Below are 25,630 nucleotides of genomic sequence, written 5' to 3'. Positions count from 1 at the left end.
ACTATTGGAATTAAGCAGGAATGCACAACAAACTATAAAATGAAGAGCCATAAGGTAAAACACATGATTAACAGTCTGAAGCTTAAACTCTGCTGCTTATTAATTAGAGCTTGTAATCATTGGGTAGTACAGCACTTGAGTATTGCTGAGAAAAGTCATTTTGTCAAAGCTTTGTTTTTGTGTTTTGAGTAATGCTTAGGGTTGCTCAACATCACATGCTCATCTACCTAATATATCAAACAAATGCAAGTACATTTATCAATGCAAAGCAACAGATTCAGTATTATGAAGCATACTGCATTAACCACATGGGATTTTAAAATATTGTGGACAGCAGAACATTTGGTAGATAAAGGCATCATAGCAAAATAATCTTTTTTTTTCAATTGTTTTTGTACAGATAACACCTGAGATTGGGGTGTGAATTTGCTTTAGTTTCTGCTTGAAGCAGGAATATTGGGTAACGATTGATATATCAGCAACTCTCGAATGGAGGCAGTGAAGACTGTTGAGGGGTGTCCAACGTAAGTGCAGTCATTAACGTCCTACTTGCCAGTTATTGCACTAAATTATTTTAGTGACTATCTAGCACTCCCAAGAATGCCACGTCACATGTCACAATAGTCCCATGGTAAGATTTAAATGCATACAAATATGACAGAAGTGATCTCTACAATGAATGAATCCAGCAGGTACTTACTGCCCATGTGCAGCATGACTCCACACTTGCATGGCCATTCAGCCCATCAAGTCTCTCTGCCATTTGCCATGGCTGATCTAATCATTCTCCGCTTCACTTTCTTTACCCCATAATCCTGGATTCCCTTTAGTAATAAGGAATTTTTCTATCTTAGCCTTCAATATCCTTCATGACCCAGCCTCAAAATCCCTCCATGGTAAAGAATTCCACAACTCTCTACCCTCCAAGGAAACTCTTCCTCGTTTGTGTTAAATGAGCGGTCCCTTACTCTGAGATTATGCAGTATAGTCCCAACACTCCCATAAGGAGAAACGAGCTCTATCAAACCTGTCAACTGTCTGAAGAATCTTGTATGGTTTAATCGGATCACCTCTGCTTCCCCTAAACTTCAATGTGTACAGGTCCAACCTACTCAACATCTCCTCAAAAATAGTCCCTCCATAGCTGGTGTCAATTTGTGAGCTTTCTCTAAACCGCCTGCAATGCCTGGGCACTTTTCCTTGGATAAGGTGATCAAAACTGTTCAGTGTCCTAGATGTGGACTGATTGGTGCCTTGTATAATTTTAGGAAAACTTTGCTATTTTCCTATTGTTTTATTTTCCCTATGCTCCATTTCCCTTTTTGAAATAAAGGGTATATCCATTTGCCTTCCCTTATTACCTAAACTAACTGTGGCTTAGTCATGAGGACTCACAAATCCCTATGGTGAAACTTTCTGCAGTCTTTTTCCTTTTGAATAAATACTCAGCTCTTCTGTACTTCCTGCCCAATGCATAACTACTTGCTTTTCCACATAATATTCCATCCACCAAGTTTTATGTCCACTTGTTTAACCTGGCTGTGTCCTTGCATCGACTTTTGTCATTCTCACCACATGTCTTCCATCCACAAACTTGATTATAAAATTCACTTGCTGAAAATGTGTTGCTGGAAAAGCGCAGCAGGTCAGGCAGCATCCAAGGAGCAGGAGAATCGACGTTTTGGCCATGAGCCCTTCTTCAGGAATGAGGAAAGTGTGTCCAGCAGGCTAAGATAAAAGGAAGGGGCGTTGGAGATGCGATAGGTGGAAGGAGGTCAAGATGAGGGGCGTTGGAGATGCGATAGGTGGAAGGAGGTCAAGGTGAGGGTGATAGGCCGGAGTGGGGTGGGGGCGGAGAGGTCAGGAAGAAGATTGCAGCTTAGGAAGGCGGTATAAAATTCACTTCCCTCATCCAAGTCATCAATATATATATTGCCAATAATTATGACCCCAGCATTGATCCCTGTGACAGTTCACCAGTTGCAGTCTGCATCTTTTCTCCATCTTTTCGGTTTAGCTCAATTGACTGGATGGCTGGTTTGTGAGGCAGAGTGACACCAATAATGTGAGCTCAATTCCCAGCTGCATCTTCACCATCCCCCCCATCCTTCCCTTTTGTTGTTTGCAGGATCAGCCCCTCTTAATGGGCTCTCTTGCTTTTATGCAGTTAGAAGATTTTCTGAAGGATGCTTTCGGGACCTTTTCTGAAACTGCTTACCTGTTCATCCTTCCTCTTTACATTCCAAGTAGACTCGTTTTCTCCAAGCCTTGATGCCAGGTGAATTGTCACTTCAGTTTTTCAGATATTTCTGTTTTGTGTGAAGTTTTCAAATGCCACTTCCATGAGCCATTACTGAGCTTCATAAATCTAACACCGATAGAATCCCTACAGTGTGGAAACAGGCCCTTCGGCCCAACAAGTCCACCCAGACCCATTCCCCCACACTATTATCCTATATTTACTCCTGACTAATGCACTTAGCCTACACATCCCTGAACACTATGGGCAATTTAGCATGGCCAATTCACTTAACCTGCACATCTCTGGACTGTGGGAGGAGGCCGGAGCACCTGGAGCAAACCCACGCAGACACTGGGAGAAAGTCACTAGAGGCTGGAATTGATCCTGGGGGCCTGGTGCTGTGGGGCCGCAGTGTGAACTACTCAGCCGCTGTGCTGCCCCTTCATCCTTTACCCTTTTGTACTTTTTGATTGTTATTACTGGACTCATCTCAAAGGACTCTCCTTAAGCTTTCCCCTTTCCTGATGCATAGGGTCCCACTGGTTAAATCACCAGCAGTCATCTGTCTAATGAGAGAGCAGCCCGATAGACTGGTAATGACAGACTATCACCTTTCATGGGAGCGTGGATGATGGTAAAATAGAACAAACAGGTTTAGTTACAAGGAATTTCTAAACTTCAGTTTGCAAAGATCTTTTGACTGGTTTGGGGTTGTACTGCATGCTGAGTTATGCTGATGTCTTGGATTGGGACATAAGTTCCTGCCTCAGGCAACTCTCTGTGTGGGGTTTGCACATTCTCTCCCTGTGTCTGCATGGGTTTCCTCCGGGTGCTCCGGTTTCCTCCCACAAAAATGTGCAGGTTAGGTGAATTGGCCGTGTTAAATTGCCCATAGTGTTAGGTGAAGGGGTAAATGCAGGGGAATGGGTCTGGGTGGGTTGTACTTCAGCGGGTCGGTGTGGACTTGTTGGGCCGAAGGGCCTGTTTCCTCCCTGTAGGCAATCTAATCTATCTGCTTCTGGCTATATGTACAAGAACAGTTAGCCTGGTACAAAAGGCCAATAGCCAGGACCTTGCACACCTGGTGGCTTCATGAGTTGCTACAGTGTGACTAAGTTATTTTAAAACAGACTGTTCTAAGTACAAAAGCAACACATTGTGGAACCTGGACATTTGAAAGGAGGCAGTCAGCGGGTCAGGCAGTGTGAGAGAGAAACTGACAGAACGTTACAGGACGAGGTAACCTTTCATCAGAACCTTCTGGCAGTTAACTTTGACTCTTCACAGATGCTATCAGACCTGACTCTGTTTCTGGCTCTCTTTGCTTTATGTTGTCGTTATTTCTGTGTCAGTATTTTACCTGAAACTGTGGGTAACACAGAGCCCAGTAGTAGGAATCAAAAAAGTAGAAAGGATGAAGGTAAGTAAGTGTTAAATTTACTTAGCTCCGTGATGGCTGACTGAAGTGGCATTTAAAGACCACGCAAAGCAGAAAAAAAACTGAAGTGACAATTCACATAGCATCAGGGCTTGGAGAAATAAGTCTGCTTTGAATGTAAAAAGCAAGGATGAACAGGTAATCAGTTTCAGAAAAGGTCCTGAAAGCATCCTTCAGAAAATCCTCAAACTGCTTAAATCAAGAAAGTCCATGGAGCCGGCCTGATCGTGCAATGGTCACTTCTGTATTAGTTGTACATTTGCATGCATTTAAAGCTTACCATGGGACTGCTGTGGCATGTGACGAGGTGTTCTTGGGAATGCTAGATAGTCGCTAAAATAATTTAATGCAAAAATTGGCAAGTAGGATTCTGCAAGGATAGGAGTGTAGATGAGCTTAAAAAGTTTAGGCCATACACTTCTAATGGCAGCAGATAAAACAAGAAGATTTAAATGTATGTGAAATGTCAACTGACTGAAAAGCTTTGTCGGCAGTGGGCATTTTGCAATTCAGCTGAATGAACAGCTAATAATTTATCTGCAGTGAATTTGGGAGAAATTTTAGATTTTCTTTTGTTGGATGTAACCAGAGCAAATAGGTACAGGGTTGAAAAGTGTGTTTCTGGAGAAGCGCAGCAGGCCAGGCAGCATCCGAGGAGCAGGAGAATCGACGTTTCGGGCATAAGCCCTTCATCAGGAATGAGGAAGGGCTTATGCCCGAAACGTCGATTCTCCTGCTCCTCGGATGCTGCCTGGCCTGCTGCGCTTCTCCGGAAACACTTTTCAACTCTGGTCTCCAGCATCTGCAGTCCTCGTTTTCTCCAAATAGGTACAGGGAAAAGTATTAAAATGACTGAATAATCTTTGCATTTTATAGTTTTATAAAATCAGCCATTAAAGCAGGAGAACTGTGCTGCTGGTTTTGTACAGCCTATGTTGACACTCTAAACATCACAGATGGCAAGAGGAGTCCTAAAGTGAAAGTGAGTATTGCAGATGCTGGAGATTAGAGTCCAGATTAGAATGGTGCTGGAAAAGCACAGCAGGTCAGGCAGCATCCAAGGAGCAGGAAAATCAACTCTTCATCAGGACCTTCAACAAGGTCTTCAACAAGGCAGGAACTCTTCATCAGGAGAGTCCTAAACCAATATGTAATCATGATATATATTGCTAGGTCCATGCTTTAAAAAGAATGGAAACTAAATTTCAGGCTGTTGTAAATACAGTGCTGACCACTCACATCATTTTGGGGAGTCCTCATGACCAGAAAAGTAAGAACCTATGGGATTGGAAGGAAAATGGCATGTTGCAGTCAAATTTGGCTTAGTGCCAGGAAGGATCAGCTAATGATTGACAGGCGTTTGTCTGACTGATTTTTATTCATTCACGAGCTGTGGGTGTCACTGGCCAGGTCAGCATTTCTAGCTCATCCCTAATTGCCCAGAGGGCAGTTAAGAGTCAACCACATTGCTGTGGGTCTGAACTGTCATGTCGGCCAGACCAGGTAAGGACAGCAGTTTCCTTCCCTGAAGGACATCAGTGAATCAGATGGGTATTTTTTTGACAATTGGCAATGGATTCATGGTCATCATTATAAGTCTTAATTCCAGTTTTTGTTTTAAGAGTGAATTCAAAATCAACCATCTGCCATAACAGGATTTGAACCCAGTCCCTACAGCATTAGCGGGGACTCTGGCTTAACAGTCTAGCGATAATGCCACTAGGCCATCACCTCCTGACTAGAGGGTTTTTTCTGGTCTGGTGCCTTCCTTCCTTACTGGACTAGGCAAGCAGAAATGGCAAATAGAATTCAATCCAGACAATGAGGTGCAGACACTGAGAATTGTAAAGAAACTAAGTGCCACTTCAGAAATCTGTGGATATGCAATCTTAAGGACAGTGAGTGATTGAGAAGCTGATTTCGAGAAATGTAGAGAAATTTTCTTTCAGTCATAGTATGAAATGGTGGTTAAGTTTGAATTGTATCAAATAAAATACTAGTAAGGCTACAGGTTATAAACTGCATACTGTTCTGGGTCACTGCATTGCAGGAAGGATGTTGTACTAAAAAGAATGTAGAAGAGATTTTACAAGAGAATTGAAGAGTTTTAACTGAGGGAAGTTTTTTTTCCCCATTCCTTCACGGGATGTGAGCATTGCTGCCAGCCCATCCCTAATTGCCAAGAAGGCAGTTGAGAGTTAACCACATTGCTGTGTGTTTGTAGTGACATGTCGTCTCCAGACCAGGTAAGGATGGCAGTTTCCTTCTCTAAAGGACATTAATGAACTCAGTGGGGTTCTGACAATTGACATGGATTTGTAGACTTTTAATTCCAGCTTTTTGCTTAAATTGAAATTCTACAATCTGTCAAAGCAAGATTTGTACCGGAGTCCCCAGAACATTACTGGAGTCTCCAAATTAACAGTCCAGTAAAAATACCACTCAGTTATCACCTCCTCCAGTTGAATGAGGTTTTCTTTGAAACCAGGAAGGCCGAGGGGAATCTTACATTGAGGTGTATAAATATTGAGGGTGAGACAGTGGATGGGAAAAATCTTTTTCCCTTCGCAAATGGGTTAATAACCAGGAGTCAAACTTGCTCTAGGCTGTCATGGTGCTTATCAATGTTTATTTCTTACAAATCTCACATCTACCATTTCCCTTTTTTTTAGTTAAGTTCACTATCCTTCCATGCTTTACTAAAGAAAGGTGGCTGAACGAATTGTCTTGTAATTTTAGCACCACGGACTTTGTTTTAAATTTCTACCCCTGATGTCATAACATTAATTTCTTGAGAGGTAAGGAATACAGTTAGTGTCCTGATTGTGTTGTCATTTTCCACATCTAGTTACATCTGTGCTTTCTTCAGCAATGAATGGTCTACTTAATAACAGTGCTGTTTCCCTGGATGCCAAGTCCATGCTAATAAAATGATTGGGTCAAGATGATTTACAAACAATAACCACTCTCTTACCAAAATATTCAGTGTGATATTATCCCCAAATCTGAAACTGGTGAAACCTTCAAATTCTTACCTCTATCCTGATGGTTTTTATTCAGAATTGAGGGAGCATTTTAGTCAGTCTATTTTACACAGTAGATATGCACCCACTATCCAATACTGCACAAATGAATGATTCTGCCACCAATACATTCATCACTGGGTTGAAACCTCTTGTGAAAGGGGATTGTATTGGTCACATTTGATTTTGAATATTAAGATTTGGCACTTTGAATCATACTTAAAACGTCAACTGATTGCACCCTGAGCATTTCTGTGATTTACTTCCTGTAAATCTCAATTTCTTTGCTTCTCAAATATCAATAGCATTTGTTTCCCCAATTCTGAGGTACAGTCCTCATTTTTTATTTAGTATTGCTTGCAATCCTGTATTTACACTGATTATGGGGCTAATTCTCAGAAGAAGTGGATAATCATTTAATAATTTAATTTAAAAAGCTCCTACTACCAGTCTTGTGCTCCAAAAGATAATTGTGCTTGAACAGAATTCAAGTCCACACTTTTTTCTGAGTTTTATTTCAGTGAGCCACACTTCATAAAGCGCTCAACCCACTGTTGACTAGCTTCCCACATTTATACAGCCAGTTAAAGCCCAATTAACTCTGAATTAGTGTGTCCATCCCATTAGGTCTCAGATATTCCTTCAGACTTTCTTAGGGGATAATATCCAGAACCAAAATCAAGCTTATGGTAGAAACTAGTATTTTGTACCACCTTGCATTTTTGAAATCCCGCTGAATGAAATGTATTAGTCTGTTGGAGTAACTTGGGCCTGTGAACTGTCCTTGGGTATGGAGTGGGATGAGGGAGAGGACTATTGATTTGGTGGTAGGCAATAATAAATAGGGCAGAGGGATTTTGGTGTGGGGAGAGTAATGACTGAGGGAGAGGGTGCATTATGCATTACATGCTTGTGTATAGGTGTATATGATATTATTACAGTATTATTATCAATAGACCTACCACCTTGGAATATAGGAGTAAGTGCTGGAGATCAGAGTCTGAAAAGAATAAGCCATTGGCCTTTTGAGCCTTTTAAGGTCATGGCTGCTAAAAGTGCACTCTCAATTCCACCCAATGTGTCTGTGCCCCGTGACCCTTGTCTCCAATCCCAGCAATTCAATTAGATTGCTTTTCAACCACCGATTAAAGATCTATGCTTATTTCACCATGCATTTGTCAACAAACTTGCACTTGTTTCAGGATCCACCTGAAAGCTACTTGATATGAACTACTGCTATTACATAATTAACTGGGAAATATTTATAAAGTCATTTTGATCTAACTGTCTTTATACTCTTCTAAGGATTCACTTGATCTATCCTGTCTATACCTGACATATGCTTCCTTCCTTTCCTTAACCAAACCCTCAATTTCTTTAGTTATCCAGCATTCCCTTTACCTACCAGCCTTCCCTTTCACCCTGACAGGAATATACTTTTTCTGGATTCTCGTTATCTCATTTCTGAAGGCTTCCCATTTTCCAGCCATCCCTTTACCTGCGAACGTCTATCCCCAGTAGGCTTTTGAAAGTTCTTGCCTAATACCATCAAAATTGGCCTTCCTCCAATTTAGAACTTCAACTTTTAGATCTGGTCCATCCTTTTCCATCACTATTTTAAATTAAGTAGAATTATGGTCGCTGGCCCCAAAGTGCTCCCCCACTGACACCTCCGTCACCTGCCCTGCCTTGTTTCTCAAGAGTAGGTCAAGTTTTGCACCTTATCCAGCAGGTACATCCACATACTGAATCAGAAAATGTTCTTGTACAATCTTAACATAGTCCCCTCCATGTGAACCCTTAACACTATGGCAGTCCCAATCTATGTTTGAAAACCACCCTATTATTCTTACAGATAGCTGAGATCTCTTTACAAATCTGTTTCTCAATTTCCCTCTGACGATTAGGGAGTTTATAAATACAATCGCAATAAGGTGATCATCCCTTTCTTATTTCTCCGCTCAACCCAAATAACTTTCCTGGATGTATTTCTGGGAATGTCCTCCCTCAGTACAGCTGTATTGCTATCCCTTATCGAAAGTGCCACCCCACTTCCTCTTTTGCCTCCCAGAGTGTAACTAACCTGATGAAGCTATTTACTGTATATCAAAGCCTCTGATGTCTTTTTCTTCAGATCCCTCTTGTATGTATTTGGGCAGAGAGTGTTGTCCCATCAGTGTGTGTAGGATGGATGTCATGACATCTACAGGGACTAGAGATAAAGATATGTCTTATCTTCAGAATTTCATTAAAATCCAGGACCACCTAAGGATTAGGTGATGGTGAAGCCAATGCAATGAGTTTAAATGTTCCTATGTGGAGATGTCTTTCATAGCTGCCCTCTGCATCTCACCCAGGTCTGGACCTTGTTTTGAGTAAGTTTGCTTTATCTGTAGGACCACGTGTAGCAAGTACCTTTTTATTAGAGAGAAATACGCTTCCTATACCAGTCACCAAGAACATTTTCACCTCCCCACTCCTTCTCTGCCTTCTGCAAGGACCATACCCTCCAACAGTCCTTTGTCCCCCACCCCCAGGTACGTTCCCCTGCAAGGGGAAAAGATGCAAAATCTGCCGTTACAACACCTCCCTCACCTCCATCCAGGGCCCCAAGCAGTCTTTCCGGGTGAGACAGAGGTTCACCTGCCTCCCTTCCAACCTAATTTATTGAATTAGGTGCTCCTGGTGTGGTCTCCTCTACATCAGGGAGACAGAGTATAAACTTAGAGAACGCTTCACCGAGCATCGCGGCCAGGCCTACAGGGACCGACTGGATCTCCCAGTCACCGTCCATTTTAATTCCCCCAACCACTCCCTTTCTGACATGACCATCCTCTGCCTCCTCCATTGCTACAACAGGCCAAACCACAAATTGGAGGAACAACACCTCACCTTCCGTCTGGGCAGCCTACTGCCCGGAGGACTCAACATTGAGTTCTCCCATTTCAAATAACCTCCCTTCCCAGCCCCTCTCCCTCCCTTTGACTGCACCCAGCCATCAACCAGATCCACTCCTCCCATTGACCAACCAGGTCATAACCTCTACCTGTCTTCACCTGTCCCCACTTCACCACCCACTTTATCTGCAGCTCTCCACATACCTACCACCAGCCCTAAAGGGGGGGGTTACACCCAAAACATAGACTTCTCTACCTCCTGATGCTGCCTGGCTTGCTGTGTTCTTCCAGCCTCCTGCCTGTCCAATGAAAGAAATTCCTGAAGAAGGGCTTATGCCCGAAACGTCGATTCTCCTGTTCCCTGGATGCTGCCTGTCCAGCAACACATTTTCAGCTCTGATCTCCAGCATCTGCAGACCTCACTTTCTCCTCAATGAAAGAAATCCCAATTTATCCAGCCTTTCTTTTTAACTCAAACCTACCATACTCAGCTACCCAGGTAAATCGCTTCTGAGCCCTGTCTAACTAAATAAAATCCTTCCTATAACCAGGCAACCAGAACTAGACAGATTGTACCTTGTGTGCCTGGCTGTTTGGTAAAAGATATGAAAATCGAGACTCTGGAGGAAATTTTTCTCTTCTCCCTTCCTGTTAAGGAGTCTGAAATCATTGACGCTTTCCTGGGATCAGCCTTGAAGGATGGGGGTTCTCAAGGTCATAATCAAGATTAGAGTGGTGCTGGAAAAGCTCATTCCTGATGAAGAGCTTTTGCCCCAAATGCCGATTTTCCTCCTCCGATGCTGCCTGACCTGCTGTGCTTTTCCAGCACCACTTTAATCTTGACTCGAATCTCCAGCATCCGCAGTACCCACTTCCGCCTTGTCAAGCTCATGGCCTGTGCAGAAGCTAACCTATACTGATCAACGCTCAAAGTTCAAGGCCAGTAGTTGCAACTGGTAACTATAAATGGATGTATTAGATAGAATGTCAAGTGCTCCAAGGAAGTGGTCACTGCAATTTATGAAGCTAATGTGGCAAAGCTGTCAGTCATTTTCTGAGGAGGGGTTACTGGGGTAAGAGAATTAGAAAGCCCCATACTTTACAATACAAAATGTGTGCACATTGCAGTTCAGTCTTGATGCATCTAATCCCTGCTCCCTATGCTACTGATAGTGTCTCATCTGTAGTCCTCAGTAAATTGTTTCAGAAGGCTGGTATTGATTGCTATGCCTCTGCCTGAACTACACAACCAGACTGGGTAACTTTGCTAAAGCTACATTTGATGTCATCTCCAAAATCTACAATAATCTAACCCTGAATCTGTAGAAGGAGACTGTGTTTACCAAAGGCCCATACAGGAATCCACTGATCATCTGTCCAAGGACCACAACCATGTGTCTATTCAAAGATCCCAGTTGGCTGTTGCTCTAGCAACATAAAGCATTTATACAAAGAATGAAATGCAAGTCTGTTGCATAACATGGAATCCTGACAGTGTAGAAAGAAGCCATTTGGCCCATCGAATCTGCCCTGACTGTCAAAGACCATCCAACCCAGACCCATCCCATCCCTACAACCCCACATGGGGTTTTTAACCATGTCTAACCCACCCAGCCTGTGTATCCTGGACATTATGGGGGCAATTTTTAGCATGGCTAATCCATCTAACTTGCATAACTTTTTAGACTGAGGAGAAACTGGAACAGCTGGAGAAAACCCATAGACCTGGGTAAAATGTGCAAACTCTGCACACTTCCAACCATGGGTGATGACTTGAACCTGGGTCCCTGGGACTGTGAGGCAACAATGCTGAGTGCTGAGCTACTGTGAGGCCCTAAAAAAACAACTAAATTGTAAAGGCCTTCGTTCTGAATCTTGGGTAACCTCCATTCTATCGACCCACCTTCACAGCACTGAGAACCTACTCACGCCACGTTAAGTGGCTCGATTTCAGCACCGTCTACCCATTCTCTTCTGATGTTTGCACTCATTATCATTTATTCAGCTTCTCTTTAGATTAGATTCCCTACAGTGTGGAAACAGGCCCTTCCGCCCAACCAGTCCACACCAACCCTCCGAAGAGTAATCCACCCAGACCCATTTCCCTCTGACTAATGTACCTAACACTACGGGCAACTTAACATGGCCAATTCACCTGACCTGCACATCTTTGGACTGTGGGAGGAAACCAGAGCACCCGGAGGAAATCCATGCAGACACGGGGAGAATGTGCAAAACTCCACACAGACAGTTACCCGAGTTGGGAATTGAACCTGGGTCCCTGGTGCAGTGAGGCAGCAGTGTTAACCACCGAGCCACCATGCTGCTCTTCTGTCCTGGCTTTCTATCAATAATCCCCTTATGAACCTACCTCTTTAAAATCGATTTCCCTAGGCTCTGTCACCACCTATCCACCTCTCTCTGCCCCAACCCTGTCTTCAGTATAAAGACAACCATTTTCTAGCTGCTATACGTTCTCCTGAAGAGTCACCGGACTCAAAACGTTAACTTTGCTTTCTTCCACAGCTCATACTGGATCTGTTAAGTTTCTCAAGCACTTTCTGATTTTGTTTTAGATCATCAGCATGTGCAATTCTTTTTGTCTCAGTTGCTTGTTGCTGCTTTAATATGGAAGAGTGCATTTCCAAAGATAGTCATTACTTTTTCGGCACTCTGCAGTGTGCTGACGTTTAGTCATTGTTCCAAAAGTACAGAGAAAAAGCTCAACAGGAAGCCACAACCTGTTTTCTATTTAGAATTGCTTGCTTTAAAGTAAATTTTCAGCCTGATCCTGCATAATTCTCGAGATAAAGTGCTGATCAAGTGTTGACGCTTGGCATGATTTGGTAGACAGCGCCAATGAAGTTGTTTCCACAGCTACATCAGAAATGTCTGGGGTTTTTTTTTTGCTCTGCAGGAATATTGCAACAAATAGAAAATTGTCAGTTTGTTAATCTGGATTATTGTTGAACCAAGGACAATATTCTCATCCACTGCTAACCATTTCCATTTTTTAATTCTTGAATTTTGTACTAAGGAGCTGGGGGTGCAAATCATTTTGACAGTTTTGTCTATTTCAAATGTGCTATGTTTGCAGGCCTGTAGACAGGGAGAAACTGCAGTTCACTGCAAAGAGGAGTGAGTGAGTGTGTTTGTCCCATATTTTGATGTTTATTCAGCTGCTCTGTTAACAAGCTCACTAGTGCTTCCAAGTCAGTCTACAGCATCCTTTGTGCTGTAGTTTCCAAACACTCCAATACAGACAAATGTTAAAATTAAATCTCTGCATTCATCTCATTTCCATCCTGCCAAATTGATTCTTTCGGTTGTAGTTCGCCTTGTTTCCAGTTTTTTAAAACCCTCCACCAAAATGAAGATGACACCTTCACTGTAATTCAGTCAAGGCAGAGCTATTGAGTTTATATGGCCATTAGGATTTACTTAAAGGGACAAAATATTGTAACATTCTGCTGTGAAATAATGCGTTGCATGTTTTGCAGGCTGATCGAACCTTGGTTTCTCTCTGCCGACAGTGCAGCTCTCTGCCAGTATTGCATTGGAGTGTTCCTTAAACAGGACTCGACTCCTTAACCTTCTAACTTTGTTTGTACTCACTGGAGGCGATCAGCATATCTTTGCAGCTTTGGTATCACCCTTGTGAATTGTTTTTGCACCCTTGCGGCCTATCCATATCCTTTGTGATATCAAGACCCGATCTGTGCATAAATGTGATCTAATTGTGATACAAATGCAAATTTCTTATCTCCAGGCACCTCATGCAGTATCAAACTTGGCTATCTCACTTTTGAAAATGTCTGAATTTGTGATGGGTTCTTTATTTTCTGTTCTGAAGTCATATTAAACATAATAGAATCATGTCGAGGGATGAATTTACAAGAGAAAGAAAGATTGTTTACCCTGTGGTATCCTGTTTTTGTAATACTTAAGATTAATCTGTTGACAGTGGGTATTTGTTTGTCTATTTTCTTCTGTAGCGAATCAGTGTGAGAAAGGAAACAATTCTATCGACCGAGCAGCTCGTTGAGGTGTGTTTTGCTGTGTAAGAAGGTTTGGGTGACTCTGACGAAGCCTGTGTTATTTGGGTCAGGTATATGGTGTGGAGATTTTGTTTGAATGGGGTGGGAGTTGATTTTCAGAGTAATGAACGAACTTTGCATTTTATTCTCCAGTTCCGGGTTAAAAATTAGCCCTAATGTTCGAGGAGCTTTGCTCCCTTCATTCACACTCCTTGATACAATAGATCAAGCTTACCTGGTGCAAGGTGCTTCAGGATGTCTGTTCAGGGAAGGCATGCTGCCTCAGAGTTTAAACTCGCTGACATTCCTGTCCTTGCGCGCGCTCTCTCTCTCTCTCTCTCTCTCTCTCTCTCTCTCTCTCTCTCTCTCTCTCTCGTTACACTGAAAGTTGGCTTTTACCTGTCTCCATTTTTTGCAATCCATATGACTGCCTTTCTGTGATTAGAATCTTGGTCTCTCTTTTGGTGAGTTCATGAGCTCTTCGAACCTTTTAATTTAATGTGAATTATTGCACTATTAGACTGGCTGATAAATTGGATTCACTTCAGATTTACTGTCAGCTTAAAACCTATTTCTCAAAGAATAAATTCAACCGTGTAGAAAGGGAGTAAAGGATTAAATTTGGAATGTTACACTAGACTGATGTGCCAGCATATTTAAATCAAAGGGAAGCATTCATGTTGAATATTAACACAGACCATACCTTGGTTTTTCATGACATGTATAGATGGGCTAAGGTTTATGAGGTGAAACTGAAAAGGCAAATTCCCAAGTAGTTTGGAGATCTGGAAACATAATTCTGGAAGTCCTTAGCAAGTTCCGCAGCTATGGAGGGAGAATCCGACTGAATGATGTTGGTCATGGTCCTTTCAGCAGATCTAATGTGGCTGGACCTGCTGTCGGAGTACACCAGGAAAACGTGAAATTGTCCATTTGGAGCATGCTGTGTAAATGATGAAAGATGACAGAGCTCTGAGGTACAGATGGATCTGGGGGGCTTAATGCATGAATCATGAAAGGTTGGTATGCAGGTAGCGCAAGTAATTAGGAAGTCTATGTTTGGGGAACTGAATAGCAAAATGTGAGGACATCATGCTTCAGTGATAAAGAGTCCTGATTAAACCACATCTGGAGTAATGTATGCTGATCTTTATTCATAGCACATAGAACAGTACAGCACAGCAACAGGCCGTTTGGTCCACAATGTTGTGCTGAACGTGACATCGAATTAAACTAATCCCTTCTCCCTGCCCTTGGTCCATACCCCTCCATTTCTTGCAGAGTCGTGTGCTTATCTAAAAGTCCCTTCATCACCATTATCGTATCTGCCTCCACCGTGACCCCTGACAGTGTTTTTCAGACTCCTACCAGTCTCTGTGTAAAAACCACTTGCCCTTCACATCTCCTTTGAACTTCCCCCAACACTTTAAATGCACACCCCCAAGTTTGAGATATGAAGGAAGGATGTAAATATGTTAGAGGCAGGTTGTTTCGATTAATGGGCAGGATGCCTTTGAGAAAACGTTGGACAGCCTATGCTTGTATCTCCTGGTGTTTCGAGGGAAGAGGTGACTTGATCAAAACATGTAAGACTCTGAAGAGTCACAACAGGAAGTATTTGGAAAGTATCTTTTGTCTTATCGGGAAAGCTAGAATGGGGGCGGGGGGGTATAAAATAAAGCTTGCCTGTTTAAGACTGCTGTGAGAGTTTTCTCTCTGAAGGTGGTGCAGGCAGCCTTTGAATATTTTTCAAGTAGACACATTGATTTTTTGGTGCGAAGGGGTTTCAAAGGTGATCAGGTAGGCAGCAATGTGGATTTGAGGTTAACCATGTTGAATGGCAAAACAAGCTTGAAGGGCAGAATGGCCTCCTACTCCCCATTCATTTGCTCTTATTGACTTGTTGAATATTTCAGCCATTTCTGTTTTCAATTTGTGAGGAAACTCTTTGGGGGGAAATGGTTAAGAGAAGGAGATAGAAATAAAAGAAATGCTCCATCTATATTTTGGTCACCAAATTTGCAGACTCTATCGCATTCTATGTTCAAAATTAAAACCATCTGCTGTTGATACCTTCCCACCCAAAATCCCAGAGCTGCCCTCCTGACTGTCTTCACAGTTCTCAGCACGTACACATTTCCTTTGCTATCATTTGGATCTTCTGTTCCAGTAACCTCACTGCAGTCTCCCTCAAGTCAAACGTTTCTCTGAATTCAAATTTCCTTGCCCTCCAACGGATCCTGTCATAGCCTCCCACTGTTGTGTATTTTTGCAGAAACTCGAAACCCTCCTGTATCACCTCAAGGCTCAACTCCAGAATGTTGTCCTGCTGGCTTGCAACTTAAAGAAATTCAGCTTATTTTTGTCCTGTGCCGGATTTACTCGTGTCCATAAAGTACCATAATTGCAATTTTCTTGCCAATTTCTCTGTGCCTGAGAGTTTTGTTCGCATAAATTTAATGTCAGAGTCATACAGCACGGATAAATATAGCAGGGGTAAATGTATGGGTGGGTTGCGCTTTGGCGGGTGTGGACTTTTTCCACACTGTAAGTAATCTAATTAAGAACAAACAGGCCCTTCGTCCCAACTCCTCCACGCTGACCAGGCTTCCTAAACTGAACTAGCCCCGTTTGCCTGTGTTTGACCTGTATCCTCTAAACCCTTCCTATCCATGTATTTGTCCTCCTATGTTTTAAATGTTGTAATTGTGTCCACCTCTACCACTTCTTCTGGCAGCTTGTTCCATATACACACCACCCTCTGTATGAAAAAGCTGCCCCTCAGGTCCCTTTTTTAAATGGTTCCCCACTCCTCTTAAACCTATGCCCTCTAACTTTTTTGATCCCCCTACCCTGGGGAAAAGACCTTTGACTCTATCCACACTCCTTGTGATTTTATAAACGGTCACCCCTCAACCTCCAAACTCCAGTGAAAAAAGGCCCTAGCCTATCCAGCTTCGCCTTATAACTTAAACATTCCTGTCTCGGTAACACGCTTGTAAATTGTTTTTGCACCCTCGCTAGTTGAATAACATCCTTCTTATAGGGGGTGACCAGAATTGGACACAGTACTCCAAATGTGACCTTGTGAATATCTTGTACATGTCTCAACTCCAGTACTCGGTGCTCTGAAGGCAAGCATGCTGAATGCCTCCTTCAGCAGCCTGTCTACCTGTGATGCCATTTTCAAGGAGCTATGTACCTGCGTGCCAAGGTATCTCGTTTGTCAACCCTCTCCAGGGCCCCTAAGTTCAGTCCTTTGCATCCATGTGATCCTCCTGGTCTACAGCACAATCTCCTTTCTACCGAATAGTCGTGTCTGACCTACAGCCACTTTCCAGTCCTCAGCAACACCTTTTTTGCTTCAATCGCTGGCAAATTTTATATCCCCTAAACATCTCTAATCAGTCACTACTTCCCACTTTCTTCACAAATCTATTTTTACAAAGCTTGCTTTGACAATGCCTTTTGAACTTTTGGTTCCAGTTTTTTAAAAATTGCTCTTGTAAAGAGCTCCAGGATAAATCTTTCCATCTGTAACTGTAATTGCCATCCATATTAAAATTCAGCTTCTGAATTGGTGAGTGAACATTGGTGACCTGACCTGAAAACAAAACCTGGTGGAGATCCCAGCGGCTCAGGCAGCATCCGTAGAGAGAAGACAAGCTAACGTTTTGTGTCTATCTAGATGACTCTTCAGAGTCCTGGTGACCTGATTATTCGTTGGTCTTCTTTTGCACTTTGTTGTGACTGTGTATGTTTAATAGTAGTCATGATTCGGAGATGCTGGTGTTGGACAGGGGTGTACAAAGTTAAAAATCACACAACACCAGGTTATAGTCCAACAGGTTTAATTGGAAGCACACTAGCTTTCGGAGCGACGCTCCTTTACCTGACAGGGTGACTATCACCTGATGAAGGAGCGGCGCTCCGAAAGCGAGTGTGCTTCCAATTAAACCTGTTGGACTATAACCTGGTGTTGTGTGATTTTTAACTGTGTATGTTTAAGTTAGTTAGTGTTGAAATATTTAGCCCTTTCCAGCTGAGCTGTTGAGAATCCAGTATCCAAGCTGTGTTATTTATGCAGATACACTTGTAACTAAGTGCCACCATCCAAACTACAGGGTGGCTGTGTGAGCTGGTAGCAGCAGCACTATCGCTATCACACTCCTCTGAATATAAACTGATGATTCCATCTCAAACAAGATGTAGAAATGGGTGTTAATTGAAGTAATTTTAACAGTTGTGAATTTAAAGCAAATATTACCCCGAAACTGACTGTAAAATGTGCATGCAATGCTAGATGAGCATGAATTGTTATTTTCTTCAACCAGAACTATGAAGTCCATTGAATATAACCCAAAGATGTGTAATGATATGCTGGTGTCCATTTAAATATTAAATGCCCATCTTGTTTATTTCAGAGATTTTCTGTCAATCGTGCTGTGGTTCCCATGGTTTTATGTTAATGGAGTAATTGGCAATATGTGCTGACCAGGAAAATGATTATTCACACTTGTTCATTCTGGTATAGAACAGTACAGCACAGAACAGGCCCTTCAGCCCACAATGTTGTGTCGACCATTGATCCTCATGTATGCACCCTCAAATTTCTGTGACCATATGCATGTCCAGTAGTCTCTTAAATGTCCCCAGTGACCTTGCTTCCACAACTGCTGCTGGCAACGTATTCCATGCTCTCTCAACTCTCTGTGTAAAGAACCCACCTCTGACAACCCCTCTATACTTTCCTCCAACCAGCTTAAAACTATGACCCCTCGCGTTAGTCATTTCTGCCCTGGGAAATAGTCTCTGGCTATCGACTCTATCTATGCCTCTCATTATCTTGTATACCTCAATTAGGTCCCCTCTCCTCCTCCTTTTTTTCCAATGAAAAAAGTCCGAGCTCAGTCAACCTCTCTTCATAAGATAAGCCCTCCAGTCCAGGCAGCATCCTGGTAAACCTCCTCTGAACCCTCTCCAAAGCATCCACATCTTTCCTATATCTCCCCTTGTTTTCCCAAGTGACAAAGCTGTCAGTTAATCTATTCTCTGCTCTCTTGGTTTGGTTTAGTTTGATTTGATTTGATTGTCATGTGTACCTAAGTACAGTGAAAAGCTTTCTTTACAAGCAGTACAGGCAGGTCATAGTAAGCAAGGGCATACAGAGCACATGGTGGGGAAAAGATTTAGGCAAAGGCATACAAGTTACATCGCACAGGGCATGTGTGAGGCCAGATCAGCATTATTTGATGTTAGAGAGTCCATTCATCAGTCTAATAACAGCGGGGAAGAAGCTGTTCTTGAACCTGCTGGGGCGTGTGTTTAAGCTTCCGTATCTTCCAGGTGAAAGTGAGGACTGCAGATGCTGCAATCAGAGTCAAGATTAGAGTGGTGCTGGAAAAACACAGCAGGTCAGGCAGCATCCGAGGAGCAGGAAAATCGACATTTCAGGCAAAAGCCCTTCATCAGGAATGTTTCCCTCCGCTCCAATCCCAACCTCCCCATAGAGCCAGTGGATAAAGGGGGTGCAGTAGGAGTTTGGCGCACTGACCTCTACACTGCTGAAGCCAGACACCAACTCGAAGACACCTCCTCCTACCCCCCATCACCAAACCATTATCTCTCAGACCATACACAACCTCATCACCTCAGGGAATCTCCCACCCACAGCTTCCAACCTCATAGTCTGGGATCCCTGCACAGCCTGATTCTACCTCCTTCCCAAGATCCACAAGCCTGACCACCCTGGCCGACCCATTGTCTCAGCATGCTCCTGCCTCACCGAACTTATTTCCACCTACCTCGATACTGTCCTATCCCCCCTAGTCCAGGAACTCCCCATATACGTTCGAGACACCACCCACGCCCTCCACCTCCTCCAAGACTTCTGTTTCCCTGGCCTCCAACGTCTCATCTTCACCATGGATATCCAATCCCTCTACACCTCCATCCACCATGACCAGGGCCTCCATGCCCTCAGTTTCATCCTCTCCCGATGTTCCCACCAGTACCCTTCCATTGACACACTCATTCGTCTTCTTTATCTTCCGCCTGATGGAAGAGTATTGCCGGGAGGGTGATGGGTCTTTAATATTGTCAGCTTTCCATAGCAACCGGCAGTGTAAATGGAGTCGATGGATGGAAGATTGGCTTCCGTGGGGTGTGTGTACAACGTCCTGCTGTGTAGATGTCCATTTGGGTCATGGCTGGGTGATTGAATGGTGCAGTTGGTTAATCGGCTTCATCAGTGCCAAGTAGAAAAGTGACTGTGAGGATGTTGTGAGCTGGGGACCCATGTACTTAGTAAAAACAAAATAGTGTGTATGTGGGAAATGAAAACATACTCTGGTCTGGCAGCAGTTGTGGAGAGGGCAACAACAGCTAACACTTGGGTTAAACATTTTTGTTCTAATAACATTTCAGAGACTATGATAGATTTTTGAGCTAGTGAAATGAGGTGTGGGTGAGACATGTCTATGATATTAGATCACATGATATCGATGAATGAATGAGTGTCTTAATGGGGCATATAGAGTCAGAATTGTATGGCATGAAAATAGACCCTTCAGTCCAACTCGTCCATGCCAACCAGATATCCCATCCCAATCTAGTCCCACTTGCCAGCACCCGGCCCATATCCCTCCAAACCCTTCCTATTCGTATACCCATCCAGATGCCTCTTAAATGTTGCAATTGTACCAGCCTCCACCACTTCCTCTGGCAGCTCATTTCATACACGTACCACCCTCTGCGTGAAAATGTCCCGTAGGGGTCTCACCTGAAACCTATGCCCTCTAGTTCTAGACTCCCCCACCCCAGGGAAAACACTGTCCATTTATCCTATCCATGCCCCTCATAATTTTGTACACCTCTATAAGGTCACCCCTCAACCTCCGCTCCAGGGAAAACAGCCCTAGCCTACTCACGCTCTCCCTAAGCTCAAATCCTCCAACCCTGGCAACATCCTTGTAGATCTTTTAGAGTCATAGAGATGTACAGCACGGAAACAGACCCTTGGGTCCAACCTGTCCATGCTGCCAGATATCCCAACCCAATCTAGTCCCACCTGCCAGCACCTGGCCCACATTCCTCCAAACCCTTCCTATTCATATACCCATCCAAATGCCTCTTAAATGTTGCAATTGTACCGGCCTCCATCACATCCTCTGGCAGCTCATTCCATACACGTACCACCCTCTGCGTGAAAACCCTTTCAAGTTTCACAACATCTTTCCAATAGGAAGGAGACTAGAATTGCATGCAATATTCCAAAAATGGCCTAACCAATGTCTTGTACAGCTGCAACATAACCTGTACTCAATGCTCTGACCAATAAAGGTAAGCATATCAAATGTTGCCTTCACTATCCTATCTACCTGCAACTCTACTTTCAAGGAGCTATGAACCTGCACTCCAAGGTCTCTTTGTTCAGCAACACTCCCTAGGACCTTACCAATAAGTGTATAAGTCCTGCTAAGATTTGCTTTCCCAAAATATCATGTCTCACAAACTTGATTGAGTTTTTTGAAGAAGTAACAAAGAGGTTTGGTGAAGGCAGATTGGTAGATATGATCTATATGGACTTAAGGCATTCGACAAGGTTTCCCATGGGAGTCTGGTTAGCAAGGTTAAATCTCATGGAATACAGGGAGAACTAGCCATTTGGATACAGAACTGGCTCAAAGGTAGAAGACAGAGGGTGGTGGTGGAGGACTGTTTTTCAGACTGAGGCCTGTGACCAGTGGAGTGGCACAAGGATCGGTGCTGGGTCCACTACTTTTCATTATTTATATAAATGATTTGGATGTAAGCATAAGAGGTACAGTTAATAAGTTTGCAGATGACACCAAAATTGGAGGTGTAATGCACAGCGAAGAGAGTTATCTCAGATTACAACAGGATCTTGACCAGATGGGCCAATGGGCTAAGAAGTGGCAGATTGAGTTTTTGTTAGACAATAGACTGTAGTCGATAGGCGCAGGAGTAGGCCATTCTGCCCTTCAAGCCTGCACCACCATTCAATATGATCATGGCTGATCATCCTTAATCAGTATCCTGTTCCTGCCTTATCCCCATAACCCCTGATTCCACTATCCTTGAGAGCTCTATCCAACTCTTTATTAAATGAATCCAGAGACTGGGCCTCCACTGCCCTCTGGGGCAGAGCATTCCACACAGCCACCACTCTCTGGGTGAAGAAGTTTCTCCTCATCTTTGTCCTAAATGGTCTACCCCATATTTTTAAGCTGTGTCCTCTGGTTCGGTACTCACCCATCAGCGGAAACATGTTTCCTGCTGCCAGAGTGTCCAATCCTTTAATAATCTTATATGTCTCAATCAGATTCCCTATCAGTCTTCTAAACTCAAGGGTATACAAGCCCAGTCGCTCCAGTCTTTCAGCGTAAGGTAGTCCCGCCATTCCAGGAATTGACCTCGTGAATCTACGCTGCACTCCCTCAATAGCTCCCTCAATTTAGACAAATGCAAGGTATAAAGAGACAAAAGATGTGTCTAAATAGGCATAAATCACAGGAATAGTTGCAGTCCGAAAGCAAAAAACGAGGGAAACAAAATATGAAATAAAAACCTATCCAGCCAAGAAAGAGAAAACAAAATAGGCAATGTGCTTGCAATCTGAGGTTATTGTGGAATATAAAATCTCAGGGTGTATGGGGTGACATATTGGCAAGGAGAGAAGATTGGTTGGCTAATAGGAAACATCAGATTTAAATGGTTGTTTTTCTGCTTGACAATATGTTGAGTGGTGTAACACAGTGATCTATGCTGCTGCCATAACACTTGACAGTTCATGTAAATGACTTGGATGCAGGGACCAAAGGCAATGATGCCAAATCTACCTTGAAGGTAGGTAAAGTCAGTTTTGAAGTGGTAAAAAGGAGGGTACATCAAGATAAGGTTCAGTGAGTGAACAAAGGTGTGGGAAAGGGAGCACAATGTGGGAAAATGTGAAATTGTCCATTTTGGCAGGGAGGATAATATGTTTTGTTTTATCTAAATGAGGATATTGCAGGACTGAGATTCTGGGGTTCTCTTCTATGAATAGCAAAGACTAATATGCCATTGCAACATGTAATTAGAAATGGTAATAATTAGTTACAATTTATAGGAAGGAAACTGAATACAAAGGTTAGGAGGTTACGATTCAGTTAAACAGGACACTGGTGAGATCACTCCAGGAGTGCTGTGTGCAGTATCAGTCTGCTTAAGGATTTAAATGTTTTGGAGGCAGTTCAAAAAGTTTCCCCAATATAATACATGGAATTGGGGCAGGGTTGGGAGGAGTGGATGTTGTTGGACAGTCTTTTGTTTGCTGGAGTTCAAAAAAATAAGAAGTGACATGATTGAAATACAAAATCCTCAGGGGTCCTTTAGTGGCAAGGATATTGTGTATAATTGTAGAATCTGGAATGAAGTTGCCATTCTTTCAAAATAGAGTCATCAGGGTTGAGGGTTGGGACTCTGGAACACTCACTGTCTTTTAAGGAAGTTTTTTTTTTAAAAAGGAGAGGGTAGATTTGTGATGAACAAGGAAGTGAAAGGTTACCAGGGATTAGGTAAACTTGTGAAGTAATCTGATGAGTCGTCATACTGAATGGTGGAACTGTCTCAAGAGCCTAGGGCTTATTTGTGTGTTTGTATGATCTAATATTTAGGAACTCAGCATGGAGTTCAGATGCATGACTGGTACTTTGTGTGGTCTGAGCAGTGATATTCTACTGAGTGGACAGCCAGTCTGGGTTTCATTCTCCCATTGTACTGGAGATCACTTTGTGAGCAGCAAACATAATTATGCTGTATTGAAATCCATACTAGCACAGTGTTCCCAACCTTTCCAGTGTCAATTCATTGGGACAAATGATTCCACAGCACACCCTTGTTTTCCAGATTGCTCGTTACTGTCACATTTACTTTCATTGTTAAGCTGTAGTCGTAACGGAGGCGCTGATTGGTGAGGCTCCCCTGCAGCTTCGGCACTCCCTGCCCACCATCCATTCAGCCACCTCTGTCAATATGCACCCATCTTGCAGAGGTTGCTACGTGGCCCAGTCATAGAGAGAGAGAGAGAGAGAGAGAGAGAGAACCCGGTCACTCGCGGAAACAACTGCCCCCCTGGCCACGCAGGGGTTGGGTAAGGCAGTTAGCTGGACCCCTCTAACCCCCAAGAAGCCAAAGAACTGCAGATACTGGAAATCAAACAAAAACAAATTGCTGGAAAACCTCAGCAGATCTCTGTGAAGGGAAAGCTGCGTTAATGTTTCAGGTTCAGTGACCCTTCTTCAGAACAGGTCATTGAGTGACAACAGTCTGGATTAGTGGTGCTGGAAAAGCACAGCAGTTCAGGCAGCATCTGAGGAGCAGTAAAATCGATGTTTCAGGCAAAAGCCCTTCATCAGAAATACAGGCAGAGTGCCTGAAGGATGGAGAGCTAAATGAGAGGCGCATGCACCAAACAGAGATCTGTTTCCTGCCACAACAACAGGGGTACCTGCGATTGGCAGGTAAGTAGTACCACTCATCAGAAATGTGGAGGCACACTTCTCACCTTGTAACAGCCCATTAGTTGAAAACCATTCATCAGCAGATCTTGTTTCACATGGCAGGAGTGTTTGTGGTGTTGGAGGAGCACAGACGGCAGGTTTTGCCTTTCCAATGCTTGGATGGACTCCATTCCATAGGAACGTGATAGAATATTGGTGACTGAGATATTGACCGGCATTTCACTGAAATAATGACTTTTCAGAATGTTGAAAGGGATGTGGAAGAGTAGTGCTAGAGTATGGAGGGGTACGTCTGGTTCCAAGTGGTCGATTGTGCCAGGGACCCCCCCCAGCCAGAGGCACGGACAGATGTTTCTGCAGCCAGCCGGGAGCACTCAGAATGGTGTGCTGCCTCTCTGGTGCCAGGATCACAGACATCTTGGAGAGGGTGCAGAATATTCTCCAAGGAGAGTGGGGCCAGCGGGAGGTCATTACACACATTGGAACGAACAACATAGGAAGGGCAAAAGGTGAGATTCTGAAGGGAGAATTTAGAAAGCTACGCAGGAATTTAAAAAAGGAGGTCCTCAAAGTTCGCAATATCTGGATTACTCCTGGTGCTACGAGCGAGTGAGGGTAGGAATAGAAGGATGAATGTGCAGCTGAGGCAGGGGAGAAAGGTTCACATTTTTGGATCATTGGAAACTCTTCTGGGGTAGGAGAAGGATGAATTGCACCTGAATTGGATGGGGACGAATATACCGGCAGGGATATTTGCTAGACCTGCTTGGGAGGATTTCAACGAGTAAGTTGGGGAGATGGGACCCAGGGAAATAGCGAGGAAAGAGATCAATCTGAGACGAGTACAGTTGGGCAAAGGAGTGAGTCAAACAGGCAGGGACAGAGCAGAGAACAAGGTAGGACTGATAAGCTAGTGTTAAGGGAAATAAATGTAGTTTAACAGAGAAGACAGATGGTTAGGGACACGACACTGGGATGTCATAGCAACCAGAGACGTGGCTTACCAGGATACAAATGCTATAGGAAGGATAGATAGGGAGTGGTGTTTTTAATGAAGGATAGCATTGCGTCTGTACTTAGTCATAGAGTCATGGAGATGTACAGTATGGAAACAGACCCTTCGGTCCAGCACGTCCATGCCGACCAGATATCCCAACTCAATCTAATCCCACTTGCCAGCACCTGGTCCATGTCCCTCCAAACCCTTCCTATTCATATACCCATCCAAATGCCTCTTAAATGTTGCAATTGTACCAGCCTCCACTACTTCCTTTGGCAGCTCATTCCATACACGTACCACCCTCTGTGTGAAAAAGTTGCCCCTTGGGTCTCTTTTATATCTCACCATAAACCTATGCCCTCTAGTTCTGGAGTCCCCGACCCCAGGGAAAAGACTTTATCTATTTACCCTATCCATGCCCCTCATAATTTTGTAAACCTCTATAAGGTCACCCCTCAGCCTCCAACGCT

General features: G+C 43.5%; 1 protein-coding gene across 4 annotated transcripts in view; it reads left to right on the top strand.

Annotated features, from left to right (window-relative positions):
• The first annotated feature begins 407 nt into the window (after positions 1-407).
• LOC122552164 (EVI5-like protein) overlaps positions 408-25,630 on the top strand; it is a 264,526-nt gene continuing 239,303 nt past the window's right edge. For 2 of the 4 annotated variants that reach the window (XM_043694689.1, XM_043694685.1), the window contains exon 1: positions 409-524. The gene's annotated coding sequence lies outside the window, so the exon portion shown is untranslated. Of the gene's footprint in view, positions 525-25,630 lie in introns of all 4 variants that reach the window. The other 2 variants (XM_043694694.1, XM_043694688.1) reach the window with 2 other exon arrangements.

The sequence above is a fragment of the Chiloscyllium plagiosum genome, chromosome 8 (genome assembly GCF_004010195.1).
Source record: "Chiloscyllium plagiosum isolate BGI_BamShark_2017 chromosome 8, ASM401019v2, whole genome shotgun sequence".
Taxonomy (NCBI): domain Eukaryota; kingdom Metazoa; phylum Chordata; class Chondrichthyes; order Orectolobiformes; family Hemiscylliidae; genus Chiloscyllium; species Chiloscyllium plagiosum.
Note: the sequence above shows the minus strand (reverse complement) of the source record. Positions and strands in the feature narration are given on the sequence as shown.